This window comes from Grammomys surdaster, unplaced genomic scaffold, assembly GCF_004785775.1.
Source record: "Grammomys surdaster isolate TR1022 unplaced genomic scaffold, NIH_TR_1.0 136, whole genome shotgun sequence".
Taxonomy (NCBI): Eukaryota; Metazoa; Chordata; class Mammalia; order Rodentia; family Muridae; genus Grammomys; species Grammomys surdaster.
This window is the reverse complement of record NW_021604594.1, coordinates 13,357,421-13,368,203: the sequence shown is the minus strand read 5'-3', so window position 1 is coordinate 13,368,203 and position 10,783 is coordinate 13,357,421. Positions and strand designations below refer to the sequence as shown.

Sequence of the window (10,783 nt, the reverse complement as noted above, 5' to 3'; positions counted from 1 at the left end):
CTCTCTCTCTCTCTCTCTCTCTCTCTCTCTCTCTCTCTCTCTCTCTCGTTGCTACGCAATGCCACTCATCGTCTTGACTGTCTCCTTCAGCTAATGTGTCACAGCACATTTCACTTTTCCAAAAAGGCGGTGACATTGAGAATGCATTCAGAAAAGCAAAGCTGTTGTGCTGGGGTTGCTTAGCATAAACTATTTGAGAGGCTCGGAACAGATTCCTGCAGCCTGGCTTCTGAACAGGCCTCCACTTCTTCACCAATACCGAAAGCCCCACAAATGAGCAAACACAGAAGCGCTGGCTTCGTTCCTAAAGAAAAATGTTTCTGTGTGTATCGTCCCTACCTATCCCCACCTGCTTTAAACTGGTGCTACAGCCTCCAGCATTGTGGCCAGCCTTCTCCCATGGAAATATGAGGGAAGGTATTACTAATGCTCAGCTTCTGTGGTGTGAGGTAGGCATCCAAGCCATTTCGTTGCATAGTTCCCAGCCATTTGGCCACTACCCTAAAATGGGAAAAACATATCCAGGTTCCAAAGTTCCAACCACCGGAAGCTCTTTTCTTCACGGTAGAACTCTTTAGTTCTGCCGGAGTTATTAATATCCCCTGTTTAATCAAATAGTTCTAGGTGAGGGAAACACGAATGACAGCGGGTTATCTGTCAGGCGGGTTAACCCAAGAGAAGACATTCTCAAAAGTACGAACATTCCTGAGCATCTTCTATGTCTTCACTGATGCATTATAGGAGTGTAAGCCGATGCAGGGGCGCTAACCCGTGGACATGGAAATTCTTTTCAGAGCCTTATTCTCAACAACTTCCCCTCCCCGTTATGCCCTTCACTTACTGTGCTTTTACTGCAAGATGCTCACTTTCTGAAAAGTTTTTAGCAAGCCAAAACGTCATCTAAAATATACTTTGAGACTGTCCATTTGTATCGGAACACATTTTACTCTTTTCCTAAAGGATCTCTATTTTCTTTAAACTCTGCATTTAATCTGTTTACTTACTTTGGGGCAAAACCGTGTATATGGGTATACTGGAATTTTTCGTCTGCTGCTCTTAGGCAACACGTACTTCTTCTAAGCTCAGTAAGTCTATTTGTGCTAATGTTCCACTGCTTGTCTGGTCAACATTACTAATCCCGGTTACAAGGTTCTAGATTTGCAACACGTTTTAATCACATAAAGTGGTTAATGAACATAAACTAGCTTTTCCATACATGTAGCCACACGCAGAGCTCTTATTAGTTCTTCCATACCTTGGCCCACAAATACTCCTCATCCCATCAGTGGGAAGGCGGCAATGGAAGGAGCAAACACAGATGCTAATCTAAACCATCGTACATGCTCAATAAATCCACCAGAAGTAGCAAGTTGAGGATGCATTTGCTACTCCTGACTCATGGCTCAGCAACTGTGTACTGTAGAGAGTTACTGTTTATGCCTTTGTGATTGAATGGCTAGCTCTTTGCCACTGCCCAGATCAAAATCAGATTAGATAGATTAAAACTTAAAATACAGTGTCTACTGAGTCCACATGGATTTTAAGCCACTGTAAAGTCAGAAAAACTATTGAACCATCCTAAACCCTCTGGAGACATCTGAAGTTGACTTTAGAGGCTATGAGGGAACACAGGTCAAACACTACCCATGTTGTCACAGGGTGTTTTATTGTGTGTAATTGCTTCAGGGATTTTTATGCTCTGAGATGCTATATTTCTAGTAGAGGATATGATATAATCTATTCTGTACCTCCTATACACTGGTATTTGGAGATGATGCAGGGATGGCAAATACACAATCAGCCGGGCGGTGGTGGCGCACGCCTTTAATCCCAGCACTTGGGAGGCAGAGGCAGGTGGATTTCTGAGTTTGAGGCCAGCCTGGTCTACAGAGTTCCAGGACAGTCAGGGCTATACAGAGAAACCCTGTCTCGAAAACCAAACCAAAACAAACAAACAAACAAGCAAATACACAATCACTGCCAGTTTAAAGTACTTTACATATGTGTTAAGCAAACAGGCTTTGAAACTGTTAAGAATAAGAACAGGTCCTTGGAACCTTTATGAACGGAGTAAGCTGCAGGATGAAGCTACAAAGACAGGGCTGTGTTGTTAAGAACACTGGCTGCTCCTCCAAAGGACCTGGGCTCAATTCCCAACACCCACATGATGACTCATGACCATCTGTAACTGCTGTTGCAGTAGATCCTAACCCTCTTCTGACCACCATAGGTGCTAGGCATGCATGTGGTAGGCATACATATATGCAGGCAAACTATACATAACAAAATGTTTTAAAAATAAGTGAAAAGGTAAATCTTTCCCCTCTGCTCCTCTCACATACGAGGCATGCTTATGGAAATATATGTATTCCTAAAGTATAGTAGGTATTGGGGGGAGTCTGAAAAAAATAAAACACACTTGTCATGGTGTCTAGACCAGCCTTGAATTCCTGTACAAGGGTTCTTGTTAGAGCACTGCAAGTCCTGAGACTACAGATACATGCCACCTACCAAGTACAGGTGTGTCCACCACTGTCAGCTAGATAAAAACTCAAACTAATGTGAGATCTAGCCACACTATGACATGAATGAGGAAGAGTTTAGATGAGGCATTGTGCTTCTGTAAAGCAAATGCTTCCTGTGAAATAAAAATACTTCAGGGAAACCAGAGAAACTGGCCGTTGTTAAGAAGACTGCAGAGGGAAACAATTGAACACTCTCCAAGTGGCAGCTGACCTTTTTAAAGGTTCAGCATGCTAGAATGGATTCTTTAGTGAAAAGTGGAAAATTCAGGCATCTACATTGGTGAAAAGAGGTCTTGGCAACTCTACACTTCTTCTCTGTATGTGCAAACTGCCTTTGCGATAGAAGCTGAAGGGAGAGAAATAGCTTAATGATCTCAGATTGGTTTTGTGAGAGAATTTAACTACATTTAAGTAGCATTTAAAAGACAAAAGAAAGAAAGAAAAGAAAGAGCAGTTACTAAAGGCAGTTGGAATGTATCTATAAGTGACCAAATTCCAAGATCACTTAAATATAATTGAAAAGGCTCATGGACTAAACCCTGGCAAAGAAGATAATAGAAAAAAAATTCTGAAATTACTTCTCCAGAAGGCATCTGGGAAGAAGCCTTGATGACGAAGTCTACCAGAACCTGGGAAATGGGGATGTCACATAGCGTGAAGTGACAGTCCAAAGCATCTTAAAACATGTTTTAGTTACAAAAACCCACATGTAAGTCACTTAATAATGGAACCAACAGAGTGCTTTAAATATAATTATTTTGTTCCTGCTGTATTCTTAGCACCTAGAAGTGCATGATAGGTCAGTAGTTTTTGGGGTTTTTTTTTGTTTTTTGTTTTTTTTTCTTGTTATTTTCCCCCCATGATTTTGGAGAGTGAACTCCAGGCCTTGTACATGCTGGGCAAATGTTCTACTACCGAGATGCATTCCAAGCCTCTGCCTCTAGTTTATTAGAAATTTCTTTTCTTTTTTTTTTCTGTGCTAGGAACAAATCCAGGCCTTTATATATGCCACTCAAGTGCTTTGCCACTGAGCTACACTCCTGGCAATAAATAACTGTTGAGCGAGTTATTCCTGTCTCATCATTAAATTGTTAGTAACAAAATGCAATTTTACAGCCACTCATTTGTAATGATAATAGTAATGATAATAATAGCAGCATCTAAAGTAAAAGTACCATCCCTCTTGTCTAGTGATTGTTCAGCAGTTTAGAAACACCACTTAGCCAAACCCAGGGAAGAAAGGAGCCCTGTCATAATGGGAAAGCATCTTTGTTCCCAGGTTTCTTGGTCAATAGCCTGTGACTGCCTGAGTATTTTCTGAGCCTCCTCTCCTCTTGCCTGCGCAACCGAAGAGCACTTCACATCGTCTCTCCCACTTCGCATTGTTAATTTCTACTCCTGTTGGCACAGCTCCAACATTTTATTTCTATCATTTTCAAAAACCCACACCCTCGGGGGACTGGAAGGATTGCTAAGTGGTTAGAACCCAGAGGACCTGGATTCAGTTCTCAGAACACCACAGCAGTGATTCACAGCCCTCTGTTAGCTCCAGTTCTAGAGGGTCTGACACCTTGTTCTTGTCTCTGAGAGGACCAGGCTTATATGTAGCACACATACATACGTGTAGACAAAACACGACCCACATAAGCAACTAAGTAAATAAACCCTAAACACCAACACCCCCACACACACACTCTAGATTCTGTATCCTTTTCTGGCAGCTGCCTCATTGTGTGTGTGTGTGTGTGTCCCCTCCCATAGAACGTGAAATGTATGCCAACACTGAAGTCTATGATTCCTTTCCTTCTCTTCCTTCTCGAACCTTCTCCAGTCAAACTTTGCATCCCTCTGCTACACAAGCGACCTTTGGGGTCACTACAGAAACCAGCTAGCTAAGTGGGACATAGGTAGGAGCCAGAGGTTACAACATTCTACAACAGGTACCTCGGAGACAACAGTCCATGTAGCTGCCCACACAGTCTTCTTTAGTCACCCACACATTCATTTTTCCAGTGATAGCTCAAATACTGGGAAGATTAGGTCTTAAACTCCTCACACCCCACAGGAACCATCATCGCCCATGCTGTATAGACCTGGCTCCCAGGATCCTTCAAGGATTATGTGGTGGCTGAAAAGTGGCTTCCAAAAGATAAATCCCGATCCTACAGTGTTTGCAGATGTAACTAAGGCCCTCAAAAGAGCTCATCCTTGACTGGCCACACATTCAGTCACTCGTTTCCTCTGTTAGAGGAAGTAGAAGGAGGTCAGAGACAAAGTCTCGGAGGGAAGGCCAGGGGAAGCTAAGGGTAGAGATTGGCATGGTGGGTCTGCAAACTGAGGAGCACCACAGATTGTGGGCATTCGAGCTGCTAAGAGACAGTGATGTAATATGCTCTCTCCTGGATCCTCCTGAGGAAGCAAAGTCATCAATGCTTTGATTGTGTGTGTGTGAGGTGTGTGAGTGTGTGTGTGTGTATGTGTGTGTGTGTGTGTGTGAGAGAGAGAGAGAGAGAGAGAGAGAGAGAGAGAGAGAGAGAGAGAATTTGAGTATATGTGGGAAACAGTTCTTTCCTTCCACCATGTGGGTCTTAGGAATTGAATTCAGATGGTCAGTCTTGGCTACAGGCTCCTTTTCCCACTGAAATATTTGCTGGTCCAAATTTTGGTTCTCCTTTTTTTTAATGATTAATTAGTCTATCTATCTATCTATCTATCTATCTATCTATCTATCTATCTAATGTGCATGAGACTTTTGCATGCATACATGTATGTATTCCACAGACATACCTGGTACCTGAGGAGGTCAGAAGGGCATTTCATCCCTTGAAACTGTAATCAGAGCACCAAGTGCTCTTAATCACTAAGCCATCTCTAAAGCCCCAAATTTTGGTTCTTTTAAGCTACTAAGTTTGTGGTAATTTGTCACAGTAACCTTAGGAAACAAACACAAGATATAGCAACTACCACTGCTCTCTGGGAAACCGAAAGTATTGCCATTCTCATCAAGACTTTATGGGGATTTTTTGTTCTCAAAGTATAGCCCTGGATTACAGCCAGGGGGTTTTATTGTAAGTGGCGTTGCCTAATACCACTGGTAACAAGCAACTCTTGAAGACAAGTGACCCCAGGTCCTCATGCAGCCAAATATAGGGATGAATGGAGAGGTGGGGACTGAAATGCAGAGGCCTGGCAGAACAGGAACTGTCCCCTAGCAACAGAGGAGTGTGGGGATGTGGGGATGCCAGTCCATAGCTGCCAGGTTCTCCCATTTTGCCAAGAGAGTCCAGATATTTTAAAAGTGGTCCGAGAGGGCCTGGCAGTTAAGAGCACATACTGCTCTTCTAGAGGGCCTAAGTGTGATTCCCAGAAATCTCATTTGATGGTTCATAAGTATCTATACCTCCAGCTCCTGGCGGACCCAGCTCATCTGGCTTCGTGGGCACCGACACTCTCCTGCACATGCCTACACATAATTAAAAATAGTAGACTCTGGAGAGATAGCTCCACAGTTAAGAGCACTGGCTGCTGTTGTTCAAGAGGACCTGGGTTCAATTCCCAGTACCCACATGGCAGTTCATAGCTGCCTGTAATTCCAGTTCTAGGGGATTGGACACTCTTACACTAACATACATGCACATGAAATAAAAATAAACAAAAAATAAAATTAAAATGCTTTAAAGGGGGGAAATCTTGTTCAAACTAAAAGTAAGCAAGTCAAGGAAATGACAAACTCATCGGTGTGCTGATGAATAAAACATCTGAGTTCCTGACTGTGTCTTCAAGGCCTCTTTAAAATGTCCTTATAAAAGCTCCAGCCATTTCCCTTCTAACAACAACAGACTAGAAACCTTTCTCTTCATAGTTTTCTTGCACATGGTAAATTTCTTGAAATTATAAAAAGGCTGAAATGATGACAGCCTTTGACTGTTCTTTCCAGAATTTACTCTGTTCTTAACTCAATGTCTCATGTATCACCCCAGTCAGTTGACTGGCATTTCTTTGTTTTTGAGACAGCGTTTCCCTATGTAACTCTGGCTTCCTGCAACTCTCTTTGCAGACCAAGTTAACCTAGAACTTGCAGTGATCCTCCTACCTCTGTGTCCTGGGTACTGGGACAACTGGAATGTGCCACCATGCCTGAATTGCATATATATATGTAATATTATATATATATATTCGCATCTGCTGAATGCCAATAAAACATGAGCAGTGAGCTGGGAATGGACATCATCAGTAGAGTCCTTGCTCAGCATATCTTGGGTTGTATCCTTAGTATAGAAAGGAAGGAAGGAAGGAAGGAAGGAAGGAAGGAAGGAAGGAAGGAAAAGTGTATCTTTTCTATAAGTTGTTCACATTTTATTTGGTTAGAGATGAATAATGACTTTTAAAAAAAAAAAGACTGTAGGTTATAGCTGGCATGGTGATGATACATACCTTTTAAATCTCAGCACTCAAAGGGCAGAGGCAGGAGGATCTCTGTGAGTTCAAGGTCAGCCTGGTCTACAAACCAATTCTCGGCCAGTTAACTGTAGGGTTACAGTGCTTCCTTAATGCTTAGAACTGGCTGAGATAGTACATTCAACTCCTCATTTGAGCAATCATAAACCTGGCTATGGCCAAGCAACTGGGTTAGACCAGGCCCAGCTCCTCTTCTAATGTGAATATTGGTATGAGGTGCAAGAAAATACGGCCAATTTTTCTAATGACATAAAACTCCTGCATAGGAACTGAAGAAATGGCTTGGTATTTAACAGCACAGTTTGTTCTTCCAGAGGACTGGGGTTCAGTTTTCAGTACCCATACAGTGGTTAACAGCTGTCTGTAACTCCAGTTCCAGAGGATCCAATACCTTCTTCTGATCTCCTTAAGCACTTCCTGCACAAGTGCAGAGACACAGATGCAAGCAAAATACCCAAGCACGTAAAATAAAGATAAAGATAAAAAGAAAAACTTGCTCCTCAATATTTAAAAATGTCTATCCGATTGACTAATCCTTACAGTCCTGGTCCTTTTCATACATAAATTTGCTAATAAACATCTGCCTTTGTAATTTCAGTCACATCGGAGCCAGATGCTGAGCCAAATCACGCTTGCCCACATCACTGTCTTCATTTCAGTTTCTCAGTATTCGTGTGCGCTGCAAACTCCTCCATTTTGCTTTAGCCACTACAGGACTTTCAAGAGGGCTCTTTGCTCCCATTTAAAGTTGAGATCCTTTGAATAGGATCTGGTAAGGTGTGAGTGCACTGGGAAGTGAGTTCTAAGGACGGATGCTGCCGCTCTGAACATTCTGTCAGAAGGGAAAATGACACTTTAAGAGGGAAGGAGAGTGTAATGGCCCACAATGCATAAGGAGACCTCGCACAGGTGATTGAAAACTCCAGTGTACTTCAAACTCAATGGCTTACTCTTAATTTTAAATTCTCCTCATGCTGAAGTGGGCCCAAGAGTAGAATACGTTTTATTTATTTGAAAGCTACAACATTAGATCTTACATAAACTAGCATTTGTGTCTGCACTGAATTTTGTCCTGAGATTTCGACTGGTGCACGTTATTTATGTGTGTGTGCTCTGTATGTACACAGGTATGTTGGAGCACTTTCGTGTGTGTGTGTGTGTGTGTGTGTGTGTGTGTGTGCACAGCTGGAGGACAGCTCCAAGTATCTTCCTCTTAGTTTTGAGAAAAGGTCTCTTGTTGAACTTGGAACTCGCTAATTAGCATAAATGGGCAGGACCCTGGGGACAAGCCCTGGGACCGGCTTCAACCCCAGTGCCCATGGTTGCACAAGAAGCGCTTTTGCCCTCTGAGCTATTTCGCCAGCTCTCCTTTTAAAAAGAGGATTGGGGCTGGTGATACGGCTCAGTGAGTAGAAGTGCTTACAGCCAGGCTTGATGAGTCGATCCCCAAATCCCACAAAGCGGCAGGAACTGAACTGACTTCTGAGACTTGTTCTATACTTTCCACACAAGGACAGTAGTGCATACACACACACACACACACACACACACTCACACACACAAGTATTAGAAGAGGACCTGCCAGAACAAAACTGATATGTCAGTTTGTCACGAACCATAAATGATTAACCTAACCATTTCAGTTCAGCCTGGAACTCACTTTGTAACCCAGACTAGCCTAGAACTCACAGCAATCTTCTTGCCTCGACCTCTCAGTGCTGGGATTACAGATGGGAGCCATGCTATTCAGCTATATCTTACTGTTTAAAAATAAAATTGAAAAACGAAACAAACACGAAAATCTGTTTATGTGCTGAGACTACAGAAATAACTGCTTCTTTATTAAATTTTTCCACACTTTGTGACTTCCCAACCTGTGACAGGTTCAAGCTAATATCTGGTAGACATGTTTCTTCCTTCATGAGTCACAAGGGTTAAGTAGAGAAGAACTATGATCATGTATTTTCTCTGAGGGCCTATCTGCCCCTAAGTCCTCTCTCTATACCTCATGTGATCTCAGTTTGACAGGCTCAAACTTTACATGTGACAAACACACACACACACACACACACACACATACATAAATACACATGTGTGTGTGTGTTAAAGAACCGTGTATGGAAAGAAAGTTGGTGTCAAAGCAGAGGCCACCTCCTAGAGAGAGTATATTGTCTTATATCCCTGAGTTTTGATTATACAACTAGGATCTAATAAATTTTGTGATGATTAAGCACAAATGACTGTCTTTTCACCTTCTTAGACTTGGGAAAAATTACACACAGTTATGGGTTCCCTCCTCCTTTCGTCCTTTTAATGTTTTTAGGGTAATGTGTTCCACTATCCATTGCTTTTCCTCTGAAGGCACTTGAAGTGTGTCTCAGGCCTGCTCACATTCCCCTTGATGCCTGAAGGGAGTAGTCCTTTGGGTCAGAGCCCCAGCAGAACCCTGGTTTTCTTCACACCACCCCTGCCCCCTCCCCTGCCTTCTCACTGAACCTCTGGACTGGAGTCTAGGTTCACACAGAAAGCAAAAGCAGCTACAATCCACTCTAGGCAGTCTTACAGCTGCTGGGGACTGGCGGAACTTCCTGTTTAACAAATGTGGTCTGATTTATCAAGCTTACTCATTAGTCTTTAAATCCGTGGTATTTTGGATATTTATATATTTTTGGAAAATGTGTAAACAGCATTTGAAAATACAGCATTCCTGGCCACCCTTCACTTGTCCAAAGCGCCTTTTGAACACACTCAGCTGTGCAGCAGAGCCTCTGGGAAGCCTGGGCAGATGTGGGAAGCCAGGGCAGATGTGGAAAACCCTTGTGTGGTTTGCATCACAGCTGGCCATGAAGACTAGTTGAGTTTAACTGGCTACTGGGTTTGCAAGCTTAGAAAAATATCTTTTAACATTAAAACTATAAAGAATCCTTTCAACCACACAGAACATAACACACACACACACACACACACACTCTGCTCTTACCACCCAGGTAATGCATGTTAAGATTGGAACAACATAAGAAAATAAAATTAAGCTAGAACTTTCAGCTTATGAGAATCAAGCATAAGGCAGGCTGAAGGAGGGGGAAGATTGGAGACGCCCCCAACCTTAGTGGAAACAAAAAAGTGGTAAGAAGAACCACAAAGACTCTGCACTTAACAATTGTCTGTGACCATTTTGGCCAGTGGCAAGCATGTATTCACTTCAGAATTGCCTCATGGCTTTCCCTTAGGTAAATAATAGGAACTGTGTTGAAGACCCCAGTCATCAGTGAGGGTTTAGGTATGCTCGACTGCTGCCATTATCGGGGAAGTATCAGAGAAGGAACGTTAGTATGCAGCCAGTTTAAAACTACTTGCCACCTGAGAGCTCATGCAAGAGTATTTCTTAAGGTCAGGAGTTCAAGAGCAGCCTGCATAGTAATAGTCAAATTCTGGCTCCAACAAAATAACAACCTACAAAAGAAACACACTTTTGCATGAACACAGATGGTTCAAAAGTCAAGTTTTGAGAGAAATAATGGAAAAAGGGAGAAAGAAGCAAGTTTTAACAATTAATGAGATCTAGGTTTCAGTTTTATGCGAGGTTTTGGCACATTCCTCTGTTATCCGTAGTACTAAGAAGAATCAATGCTTCACTAGAAGTACAGTTGGTTTTGAATGTTTGAGTGTGTGTGTGTGTGTGTGTGTGTGTGTGTAATGATGTTAAACCAGGGAATGGATGTGTAATCTCCCACCTTCTCTTGTCCCTGTCTCCCTCCTCCTCCTCTTTCTCCTCCTCCTCCTCCTCTTTCTCCTCCTCC

At 42.6% G+C, this 10,783-nt stretch overlaps 1 protein-coding gene across 1 annotated transcript in view; it reads left to right on the top strand.

The window, feature by feature from the left end:
- Positions 1-10,783, top strand: part of LOC114617433 (cytochrome b reductase 1) — a 40,546-nt gene that overhangs the window by 6,979 nt on the left and 22,784 nt on the right. The gene's annotated exons all lie outside the window — the stretch shown is intronic.